The sequence below is a fragment of the Lissotriton helveticus genome, chromosome 11, assembly GCF_964261635.1.
Source record: "Lissotriton helveticus chromosome 11, aLisHel1.1, whole genome shotgun sequence".
NCBI classification, from domain to species: Eukaryota; Metazoa; Chordata; class Amphibia; order Caudata; family Salamandridae; genus Lissotriton; species Lissotriton helveticus.
The window spans coordinates 1,005,342,075-1,005,355,170 of record NC_136072.1 but is presented as its reverse complement, the minus strand read 5'-3'; the positions used below and the strand labels follow the sequence as shown (position 1 = coordinate 1,005,355,170).

At 42.9% G+C, this 13,096-nt stretch overlaps 1 protein-coding gene and 1 pseudogene across 10 annotated transcripts in view; one reads left to right on the top strand and one right to left on the bottom strand.

Moving 5' to 3' along the window:
- The window catches only part of ACACB (acetyl-CoA carboxylase beta), a 2,338,068-nt gene that overhangs the window by 473,028 nt on the left and 1,851,944 nt on the right, over nt 1–13,096 (top strand). The gene's annotated exons all lie outside the window — the stretch shown is intronic.
- LOC144792052 (uncharacterized) lies at nt 7,804–10,215 on the bottom strand (annotated as a pseudogene).

Sequence of the window (13,096 nt, the reverse complement as noted above, 5' to 3'; positions counted from 1 at the left end):
TCTGGCCAAAATGTTGCTGCTTCTAAACAAACCAACAAGCATTGGCAACAGCCAATCGGTCTCACCTTTGGGACCTTGTAAGTGTTTAGCCCTGCAACAGTGGATTTTGTTGTACTAAGGATATTGTGCTGCATAAAAATTGATAACTTATACAGCTACCAGCAACTAATTTGTGGAGCTGATGTGACACACTGCAGATATCGCGTAGGCACACGTCCAGTTTAGTTACCAAAAAACTTTGTGACTGGCTTTGTTTACTGTATACTATTCAGTTGGTTCATTTCCCTAAGAAACATACTCCTATATTTAGAGCGAGACTGACTTCAAACAAATAAAGCACACAAGATTGATTATCGTGCTGACCTTAACCATACTTAATTGTGAGAAAGTACCTCCACGTTTGTCCAGAGCCCAAAATAGGAACTGGGTTATCTTCACTGTGAAGGCACAGATGGCCAAGATATTGCAATGGCTCGTTGTGAATAACACGTAACTAATCTCTGTTGATACCATGTGCTTGAAGTAATACTTATGCAGCCTTAGGAAAAAAAATATTTTTTTAAGATCTGGAGGATTGTTCTAAGCACTTGTGTTCCAAGATAGTGTTTTTATTTATTTATTTATTTGAATTTTATTTTCTGCAGTTATGTGGTTGAAACACATTTGTGGTTTATCTAGACTTTTGTGCCTTTCTGTATATTCTCTATATACAATGAGTGGTGGTATTGGTTGCATAATAGGGAGGCCAAAGGTTTTCAGATGTTACAAGAATCTCACAAGCCTTTAGTGTGTAATTTGGTATGCAGAGGGCTGCCGTGCAGATGCTGTTTGATTTTCACGTGATACCATTTTGCTGCAGTCATTAATTCTGGCTTTTGGTGATTTTGCTTGTGAATCTCCGCAGGCATCAGCTTTTCTTTAGCAGCCTTCTTGCAATAGCTGCTCTCCCCTGGTAGGTGGGACCATCTGCTTATTTCTTTCTGTGGTAATTCTTGCAATACCTTCACTCCTCTGGTATGTGGCATCTTTTCCCTCTGTCGCTACTCCATCCTGCCCATGAAAATAATGACAAGAAGCCCCATAAAGGCTCCAATTATGGGTCCTGACATAATTGTTTTAACACCTAAAGACACAGATATGGAGCTTAGCTCTTATATGTTTTGGTTTTTTTCACCATAAAAGGCAAAGCTATCCACACAGTTCCATCGCCACACAATTCAACTCCACATATTTACAATCCACACCACATAATTAAAAAACAATCCAAATAATTCAACTCAACAAAACAATGACACAACACACCACATACATCCAATGCACACCACAAAATTCCACATCATGCTACATAATTCAACAGCACAACACATAATTGTACTCCAACACATACTACTCCATAACACAAAATACAAATTCCCATAATTACAATCCATAAAAACACAATCACACTCCATACAATTCCAGTACACTCAATACCACCTAATTACAAGCCACATATTTCCACTGCACACTATACCACATAATTTCACTACACAAATACATTCCACGCCACGCAATTTCATGCCACACAATTCCACAACTAACAATTCCAATCCAACCCACAAAATTCCACTAAACACCACATACACTCCATAAAACATGGGCAAAAGACATTGTCATTTACAACGCCAATAGCTCTAACTCAAAGAAATGCGAGACCTATTGCATTTCCAATGCTTGTCTTTGAAAATGCTTGCAGGCCGGGCTCATGGAAAATTAAACACCACCAAAGTTGCGCTGGTAACTGAGCCATATGCACTTCAGGGGGGGTCAATGTTACGGGACCGGTGCCCCCTTTAATGCTCCAACACCACCCAACTTGCCTTACAAGTAGGAACACCGACACCAGGCTGAAGGTTTCAGGAAAAATGCTTTTATTCCGTGTTGAAAGCTGGCAGGTAGGTGAAATAAACCCAACGCGTTTCTTCTCCCAAAGAGGCTTGACCACGGGCACAGTCTCTGCTTTCACCTCGCCTCACGCTTTACCGGAAGGTTTGGTGTTCTCCCAGAGTTCACTTTTAAACAGGTGTGTCCATTTGTTTGTCCACAAAGAGAAACAGCATGTTGCAATTTTATTGGTTCCTATTAAAGCAAACATGCTGCCTTTTAATCTTTCAGTAGGGTATGTTTAAAAATGGCAAGTTCGTAAGGTGTTGGAGCATTAACGGGGGGTCACCTGTCCCGTAACACTGACCCCCCCTGAAGTGCATGTGGCTCAGTTACCGGCGCAACTTTGGTATATATATATATATATATTTATATATATATTTTTTTTCCGATGGTGCCCCAGATCTTAGAAACGCCACTCCACCAGGGATGATTTAACAAAATCTTTATTGGCAAAGGCACACATTCCGCCCCGACTGGTGACTCTCCCTACGTGTTTCGGTGCACCTGCACCTTAATCATGGGAAGGGGAGGCAGTTAACATCCGGAATGGAAACATCACACCATTGTCCCAAACAGCATTCGCTCTCCAGTGAGTAGCATGCTCGGAAGTGAAGCCCTTAATAATACCTTCCGGTAGGTTCCGTGATTGTTACCCCGTTATTTTTACTCCCGTTTTATTTTCAATGTTCAAAGCTCTCCAGTGAGCTTCAAGGCTGTCTCTGTGCCTCAATTAGCAATCCCTCGTGCTGGCATGGGAAGACTTCCCTTTCCAATCGTGCAAGAAGGGGGAGACAATGTTGACTGCTTTCCATTTGGATTTATTGAACAATGAGTGCATCATTTACTTCTGAGAAAAATGTACAACTTTTTGTGAGCATAAACAACATTGTTTTTTGAATTTACAACGAACTGTATGAATGATGAAGTCTGGGGGATGTAGTTAACAGCAGTCATGTGACCCGCAACTGCATTTAAAAAACCGAAGCACAGAGGCACTTTTTTTGACACTTCCTGCCCGTGATCAAGGCTTTGCCGAAACTAGTTGGGACACTAGAGGAAGCACTGTGCTCAAGCCTGAATTAAAGTCTCCTGTGTCTTGCACTGGGCCTCTCGTTTTGTTTTTCATGGAGAGTGAAGTAACGGGCGTCTCCGTGCCCGTGGTTGAGAGGCCGCTCTGCAGGGTTGGTGGCTCTCTTCTCTGGGACTTGTGCTTTGAAAAATATATATATATATATATATATATATATATATTATTTTTTTCAAAGCACAAGTCCCAGAGAAGAGAGCCACCAACCCTGCAGAGCGGCCTCTCAACCACGGGCACGGAGCTTTATCTCTACAGCAGCCACACAAGAACTACGTTTGCCCGAAAAAAAAATATAAAAATGGCAGAATGACATCACAATACAGCCACCAATAATATGTCGAGAACACCACAAATGATGTTGACTGCGAACAAGTCCTCAGGGATCCAGATAGGATCATGCTGTGCTGATGTCCCAATGGGTTGATGAGAAGATCTGGAAAAGGAGGAATCAAAACCGGAAAATCTGAGGACATTTCCAAAAGAGAGGGATACCACGGTTGGGCCTGCCAAAAGGGAGTTACCAAAACAAGGGAAGAAAGTTGTTTGCACCAGAACTGGAGTTGTGAGAAGAAAAGGAGGAAAAGCATATAACATTTTCTGAGGCCAATATTGGAGAAAAGCATCCGTGGCGAGGGCTTGCGGATCCTGTCTCCAACTGAAAAAGGAAGAAAGTTGGGAATTCAGCCGAGAAGCAAAAAGATCTATTGACATTTTTCCAAAGATGAATGAAAGTCGATTGAACACCGAAGGGTGCAACCTCCAATCGGTGGAATCTTGAAGATGTCAGCCTGCTACCACATTTAATTTCCCTGGAAGGTAAACCGCTTGAACAGAAAGATTGTGTTTTAGCCAGTAATCCCAAAGATGTCTGGCTAAATCTGCTAGAATCTTTGACCTCGTACCTCCTAGATGATTAATATATCTGACTGCGGGCAGATTGTCCATGCGAAGAAGAATGGTGCAACTTACTCTATTTTTGGTGAAAGACTGGATGGCAAAGGACCCTGCAAGCATCTCTTAAACTGTTAATGTGCAAGAAGGACTCCTTCCGAGACCATACGCCTCCAGTTGAGAACTCACCACATCTTGCGTCCCAACCTGTCTGACTTGCATTGAATTCTAATACTAGATCGGGGCAGCAGAAAAGATAGTTCTTCCGTTCCAGGTGTCTAGATGTTGAAGCCACCTGAGAAGTTCCTCTTTGAAATCCTGGTCAAGGGCAATGGGATCTGAATAGGCAAGGTCTCTGCGAAGATGTCGAATTTTCAATCGCTGAAGGCCTCTGTAATGGAATGGCCCGGAAATATGGCCTGAATTGACTAGGCCAGAAGGTCTACTAACCGAGCCAAAGACCAGAGAGAGAGAGAGAGAATGACGAATCTCCTTTATAAGTGAAACTTAATGAGATGAAAGTTGGAGGATGGAACGGTAGGTATCTATGAGAAAAACGAGAAACTCCAAGGACAGATTTCTGAAGATTTAAGAGAAAAACTAGTCAAAATAGGAGACTCTGACATAGATGAAGATGAGATAGCAGAAGGGTTCTGCCTTGGGCCATGATAAAAATATTGTCGATGTATATAATGAGACAAATTCCCTGAGCACTTAGAAAGACACCACCGGATATTAGATCTTGGTGAAACACCAAGGGGCTGAAGACAGGCCGAAGGGAAGCACCTTGTAATGATAAACTTTCTTTCAATTGAAACTGGAGATATTTCCTGTGTGACTGATGAACAGGAACCATTAGATAAGCGTCCTGAAGATCGAGCCTGACCAGCCAATTGCCCTGGATAAGAATGTCTCTGAGATGTAAAATGGTTTCCATTTTGAAATGCTGATAAACTACAAAATTGTTGAAATCCTTTAGATTTAAGACCAAGCAAAACTTCTTGTTGTTTTTCTGAACTAGAATAACGTTGCTGAGAAAACCTGAAGGGTCGAAGGATTCTTGTTCAATTGCCTGTTTGGAAAGGAGAGCCGCAATTTTGTTGCAAATGATATTGTTCTGATCATTTGGACTGCCCATCAGGGGCGTGCCATGATCAGTATCAGGGCTGGTACCTGCATTCCCATCATCAGTTCGCCAAATCCTCTGAAGAGAAGGCGGGAGCCTTCGAAACGCGTCAGGAATTCCACGGCGAAATGGGATTGAATCACTTTCTCTTGAGCTCCTCAGCTATTCAAGCACGCTGTGGCAAGAAAGGCGAGTTCAAGTTTCTCCCCGCGAGTGTGACCGTGTCCTTACACGCGAGCGCACATATGTGGATGGAACCATCACCATCCTTTTACCGCACCCGCCAGAAGAGTGCAGCAGCGCCATGATGGTAACGAGCGAGCAGAGCCCCTGCATACACGCTGAGCACCGCCAAGCAGCCTCAAGGTAGGAGCCGACTAGGGCAAGCATCCAGCTTGTTAGTTTGACGGGCATACATCCGTCTGCTACTCCGATATCGTGAGGTCGCTTGGTTGGCGAGGGGAGACCACTCGTCCGCCTCGATCCACACATGGGGCGCCAAGACTAAACAGGACTACCAGTCCCAGCAGGCACTGGGACATTTGGACTGCCCATCAGGGGCGTGCCATGATCAGTATCAGGGCTGGTACCTGCATTCCCATCATCAGTTCGCCAAATCCTCTGAAGAGAAGGCGGGAGCCTTCGAAACGCGTCAGGAATTCCACGGCGAAATGGGATTGAATCACTTTCTCTTGAGCACCTCAGCTATTCAAGCACGCTGTGGCAAGAAAGGCGAGTTCAAGTTTCTCCCCGCGAGTGTGACCGTGTCCTTACACGCGAGCGCACATATGTGGATAGAACCATCACCATCCTTTTACCGCACCCGCCAGAAGAGTGCAGCAGCGCCATGATGGTAACGAGCGAGCAGAGCCCCTGCATACACGCTGAGCACCGCCAAGCAGCCTCAAGGTAGGAGCCGACTAGGGCAAGCATCCAGCTTGCTAGTTTGACGGGCATACATCCGTCTGCTACTCCGATATCGTGAGGTCGCTTGGTTGGCGAGGGGAGACCACTCGTCCGCCTCGATCCACACATGGGGCGCCAAGACTAAACAGGACTACCAGTCCCAGCAGGCACTGGGACATTTGGACTGCCCATCAGGGGCGTGCCATGATCGGTATCAGGGCTGGTACCTGCATTCCCATCATCAGTTCGCCAAATCCTCTGAAGAGAAGGCGGGAGCCTTCGAAACGCTTCAGGAATTCCACGGCGAAATGGGATTGAATCACTTTCTCTTGAGCTCCTCAGCTATTCAAGCACGCTGTGGCAAGAAAGGCGAGTTCAAGTTTCTCCCCGCGAGTGTGACCGTGTCCTTACACGCGAGCGCACATATATATATATATATATATATATATATATATATATATATATATATAATTTTTTTCAAAGCACAAGTCCCAGAGAAGAGAGCCACCAACCCTGCAGAGCGGCCTCTCAACCACGGGCACGGAGCTTTATCTTTACAGCAGCCACACAAGAACTACGTTTGCCCGAAAAAAACAATATAAGAATGGCAGAATGACATCACAATACAGCCACCAATAATATGTCGAGAACATCACAAATGATGTTGACTGCGAACAAGTCCTCTTTTCTTGAGGCGAGAAGTTTAACAGATAAATCAGATAATAGAACAAAGAACATAACAAAAATGTCCAATAAACAGATCAGAAATATCTGAGAAGATTGTCCAAAAGACGGTTGAAGAAATCCATGGAGAGAAGAGCAGTTCTTAAAATCGGGTGAAGGCCCATCCAGATTAAGAGGAGGTGCTGGTAGAAGGAGCCGGCACCGCAAAATAAAGGGAAAAATGAGGTGGGATAATAATCGCCTCTGTGTCTTTAATAAAATCTATCCTTTCTGACACCAAGGCTAGGCAAATCTCAATTTTATTACAAGACACGGAGGCTCCTATTATGCAAGTTCAAAGCATTGCAATCACAGAATCCAAAACATTAACAATTTGTTTACAGTAAAAAGTTCTAAATGTACTCACATTTGACCAATCTGCAGATTTGAGAATATAGTTTAAAGAGGCACAAGCCCAAAAAGCCCGAGAAGCCATAGCCATTTAACGCAACGAGGTAAAGAAGGGGAGGAAACAGGTTTATGAGGTCTCTGAAAAGAAATAAGTAACTGAAGGAACGAAGGGAGTCTCAAATCTGCAGTCTTGATACATAAGTCTTCAAACAATTACCTAAACACAATTTAGGTGGAGAAGAAAAAAGGGATAAAGAATGGAGGATAGATTAGTTTTAGTGCGTCTATGAACTTGGAAAAAGACACCAAGAGAAGAGAGTTGAAAAGAGGATACATCTAATGCTCTCACATCAGAAACATGGTTCAAAGAAATAAGACATAAAAGCATAGTAAGTTTCGTAGAAAACGGTTTAAGGGAAAGAGAGACATTATCTGGCCAATCAATAAACAATTTAGGCACTAAATTAACATCCCACATGCAATTGTAATATGGAAGAGGTGGTTTAACATGTCGTACTCCCTTTAACAGGTGACAAACTAAAGGATGTTCACCAGTGGGTCTCCCATCGACATGTAGATGTTTAGTGGAAATAGCAGATCTATATGTATTGATGGTACGATAAGCTTTGCCTGGAGAAGCTAAGCTAGCTAAAAAAATTGACCACAAAGATGACATTGGCTCAAATGGGATCTGAATTCCTGGCCAAACACCAGCTACACCAGGCAAGCCAGGCAAACATATAGACCCTAGAGGTACCAGGGGCCTATGATTGTTGTATGCATTGGATAGCTTTTACCAAAAATCAAATATCAGGGATCCAGATAGGATCATGCTGTGCTGATGTCCCAATGGGTTGATGAGAAGATCTGGAAAAGGAGGAATCAAAACCGGAAAATCTGAGGACATTTCCAAAAGAGAGGGATACCACGGTTGGGCCTGCCAAAAGGGAGTTACCAAAACAAGGGAAGAAAGTTGTTTGCACCAGAACTGGAGTTGTGAGAAGAAAAGGAGGAAAAGCATATAACATTTTCCGAGGCCAATATTGGAGAAAAGCATCCGTGGCGAGGGCTTGCGGATCCTGTCTCCAACTGAAAAAGGAAGAAAGTTGGGAATTCAGCCGAGAAGCAAAAAGATCTATTGACATTTTTCCAAAGATGAATGAAAGTCGATTGAACACCGAAGGGTGCAACCTCCAATCGGTGGAATCTTGAAGATGTCAGCCTGCTACCACATTTAATTTCCCTGGAAGGTAAACCGCTTGAACAGAAAGATTGTGTTTTAGCCAGTAATCCCAAAGATGTCTGGCTAAATCTGCTAGAATCTTTGACCTCGTACCTCCTAGATGATTGATATATCTGACTGCGGGCAGATTGTCCATGCGAAGAAGAATGGTGCAACTTACTCTATTTTTGGTGAAAGACTGGATGGCAAAGGACCCTGCAAGCATCTCTTAAACTGTTGATGTGCAAGAAGGACTCCTTCCGAGACCATACGCCTCCAGTTGAGAACTCACCACATCTTGCGTCCCAACCTGTCTGACTTGCATTGAATTCTAATACTAGATCGGGGCAGCAGAAAAGATAGTTCTTCCGTTCCAGGTGTCTAGATGTTGAAGCCACCTGAGAAGTTCCTCTTTGAAATCCTGGTCAAGGGCAATGGGATCTGAATAGGCAAGGTCTCTGCGAAGATGTCGAATTTTCAATCGCTGAAGGCCTCTGTAATGGAATGGCCCGGAAATATGGCCTGAATTGACTAGGCCAGAAGGTCTACTAACCGAGCCAAAGACCAGAGAGAGAAACCGGAAGAGAGAGAGAATGACGAATCTCCTTTATAAGTGAAACTTAATGAGATGAAAGTTGGAGGATGGAACGGTAGGTATCTATGAGAAAACAGAGAAACTCCAAGGACAGATTTCTGAAGATTTAAGAGAAAAACTAGTCAAAATAGGAGACTCTGACATAGATGAAGATGAGATAGCAGAAGGGTTCTGCCTTGGGCCATGATAAAAATATTGTCGATGTATATAATGAGACAAATTCCCTGAGCACTTAGAAAGACACCACCGGATATTAGATCTTGGTGAAACACCAAGGGGCTGAAGACAGGCCTAAGGGAAGCACCTTGTAATGATAAACTTTCTTTCAATTGAAACTGGAGATATTTCCTGTGTGACTGATAACCAGGAACCATTAGATAAGCGTTCTGAAGATCGAGCCTGACCAGCCAATTGCCCTGGATAAGAATGTCTCTGAGATGTAAAATGGTTTCCATTTTGAAATGCTGATAAACTACAAAATTGTTGAAATCCTTTAGATTTAAGACCAAGCAAAACTTCTTGTTGTTTTTCTGAACTAGAATAACGTTGCTGAGAAAACCTGAAGGGTCGAAGGATTCTTGTTCAATTGCCTGTTTGGAAAGGAGAGCCGCAATTTTGTTGCAAATGATATTGTTCTGATCTAGGGAAAAATGAAAGGTAAGAGGTAGGTAATGTTGAACTGGAGTATGATAGAACTCTATGAAATACCCATGAAATGACTGGATGAGCCAGGTATTTGTGGAAAGAGAAACCAAGAATCTAGAAACAAAGCCAATCTGCCCCCTATGGAAGGAGGGCCAGAATTGGAAATACTTACCGGAGTACTGTTCTCCTTTGTTCCTGTGTCCTCTGGACCGGAAGCCTCTGGAATATCGAGAATAGAACTGAGGTTTGTATTCAAAGTAGGAGTTGGATTGACTCTGCTGATTGAAGGAGCCTCTTTTGAAGGAGCGGCCAGCAAAGCGACTCCGACTGGCAAAAACCAGAGGGGTTAAAATCATTTTGAGAGAAGTTTGGGCATTGTCAATAGTGGCAAAAGTGGAGACCTATTTTACCAATTCTTTAATAAAGGAGTTACCAAATAGAAGACCTTTAGCTGAAGAACCCTCTTCCTTGGAAGCCAAAGAAACTAGTTTGGTGTCTATATTAAGTAGAAGGCTTTTCCTTATCTCCAACGAAATATGGGCATTGGCATTCCCCAAAATACAAATAGCCCGTTGGGCCCAATCAGAAAGGGTATTGGGATCCACAGAAGTACCTTCCATTTTGGCTTCTTCATCCAGATCGAAAAGTCTGGTGAGAAGACCCACCAAATCCAACAATCTATCCTGGCAATTAGACCAGGCCCTATCCCCTCCCTTCTTGGGATCTTTGCTAAACTTGGTAAAAAAACATAAGCATGTTAGAGTCAATAACGGGAGTATTAGTTACATTAATAGGAAGGGAAGGACGGGGACACTCTAATATCAGTTTATTTTTTGTGGACTTATCAAGGGAATTACATAAATAAAAAAGAACATATTCAGCCACGTGATCAGAAGGGAACAACTCAGTAGAGTTAGGGTGGCGAATGAGAGAGGGATTGAACATAGGTAAATGTTACGCCTTTTCTCCGGAGGCCCATGTTTAGAAAGGTCATTTGATCCATCCAAAACATATGAGTCCTCCCCTCCACCATACCAACATCATCATCAGTATCCATTAAATGAGAAATAACTATAGGGGAAGAGGGAGGACCAGATTTAGACACCTCTATGGTGGGAGGACAAACTTTAATTGAAATACCCCTAGAGTAGTCAGAAGGGGCCAGGCGTTTTTTACTTTTAACAGAAGTCCCTTCATGAAAAGCAAACATTCTGGACAAGGAAGCTTCCAAATTCTTTGAAATGTCCAACATAGAAACAGAAACAGCCTTTTGTACAGAATCTTTTTTTAAATGTTTCTTGTCATTATTTATTAAGAAATGTATTGCTTTCCATAAAGCACATATTGCAACATAATACAGAAACAAAAAGAAAAAACAGCCAATATTGACATTCGTCACAACATTGCGAATGACTGATAACTGACATACAAGGTACAGTACTGTATACATATATAGGTTGGTCCATCTAGACATTGATCATTACGAGTGGCAGGGATTAGAATATCTGGGTGGTTCTGCAAGAAGTCTATTAGGGGTGTCCAGTAATCCCTTGGTTTTGAGCTGGTTGGAAGTTCTTCCTCATATGTTTTTAAGGTGTCTTTACAGTATACCATGTCGTTTAGCCATATCCTGCTATTTGGACTGTTTTTGCTATCCCAACGTAAGGAGATCCTTCTTTTTGCTAGTAAAAACGCTGTAGTGCATAATTTCTTCTTCACAGATTGCAAGTGCTTCACTAGGCCCAGTAGACAAGTTTGTATTGTACATTCCAGCGTAGTTTCTAATATTGTACCCAATATTGTAGTTACCTCCTCCCAATATTTCCTCATTTTTACATAGTGCCAAGCGAAATGGATAAAGTCAGCATTGTCTGTCCCGCACCTCTTGCATCAGGAGTAATCTCTTAGTCCGCATTTCTGTAGTTTCAAGGGAGTATGATGTGTTTGATGCAGAATTTTATAATGTAACATTCTCAAGTTGCCGTTAGGAGTCAGCATTTCAGTTAGTGCATAACAGTTATTCCAATCTTCTTCATCTAGCAGTGTATCCGGATGTATATTCCATCTGTCCCTAGCTTTTCCTGTATTCCTGGCTATATCGTCTTGCAATAATTTATATAGTTGGAGACTAGATGCACATTATTTTGACTGGTAATGATCATTTGGAGTGCTAACCGTGTCGGTGGTTCATTGGAAAATTCCGGGTATAATTGTCTAATCGCCCGTTTAATCTACGATAGGCAAATTTGAATAATTGAGACTGATTACTAATATAACTTAGATCAGTGCTGTCCAGAACGTGCCATTATTATATAGATCTCCCATTGTATCTATTCCAACTTGTTGTAGCATATTCATACTTGCTTCCTCTTGTGCCATTGAGATAGCCTTGTGATGCCTCAAAGGCAAAGCTGGTGCATATAGTGCTGCTTTATGTGTTCATTTTCCCATGCGCTGCCATGCCGAGTTAGTAGTACGTATGGGATTTATTTCTTTTCTTGCTATATGAGGACGGTGGTGTGTTAGGATTCTACTGAGTGGTATGGGCTGTGCCTCTATCTTCCACTACTACTTGTGTCATATACAGCACTGGATGATACCAGTAGTGTGCATATTGCGCTTGTGCGTAGAGGTAATAAAGTAGGAAATTTGGGACCGCGAGCCCCATTTGGTGTAGGGTAAAGTTAGCGTTTTGAGCTTGATACGTGCTTGCTTACCAGCCCAAATCAATTGTGTTACAATTGTCTTGTCAAATACTGGCGCTGCGGGCGTGATGGGGATATTGTTAAATATAGGACCGTGGGCAGTATCACCATTTTTACGATGGCCGTTCTGTCCGCTAATGATAGTGGTAAGCGAATCCAACTTTCAACCTGAGCCTCTTATTTCGTTATAGTAGCTCTATATTTTGTTCGTATTACTGTGTCTAAATCCCAATTATACTATATCCCTAGATATTTATTGGTGTTTCTTGCCATTCTAGTGGATAATCTATTGGATGGGGTTTAGTTATTTCTGGTATTGGAATTATAATGGATTTTCTCCAGTTAATCTGCAAACCTGAATGCCTACCAAATGTAATATATTCCCTCAAGAGAGGTGGTAGGTTTACAGAGGTCCATGCACATACAGAACCATATCATCCGCGTAAATTGATATGTTTATGGGATGCTGGGGGAACTGAAGTGCTGTGGCTTTATGTTGTCAGATTTTGCATGCAGCGGTTCCAGCGCTATTGCAAACAATAGGGGTGATAATGGGCACCCTTGTCTTGTCCCACGGGTTATATGGATCGGGTCTGATATGTGCTTATTCACTTTGATGCGGGCCACAGGTTTGGTGTACATGATCTTAATCCATCTCATTCATGCCTGCCAAGTATCACGCTTCAGGTGTGACACTCACGCATTTCAGTGTGGTGTTCCGCATCACCGCACTGAAATGCATTGTCACGCATAATAGGCTGATAGCGCCTGGGCTGTCAAGCCGGTAGGGCTGCTTACTAACTGCACTAAGCTGGAGTGGCTGGTAGCGCGCCTCCATAGTGTACGCACTCACGGCAGCACTGGGCTTCTTGGGGGATGGCTGAGAGAGAAGTTGCTTCAATGTATCAATGGAGACAAC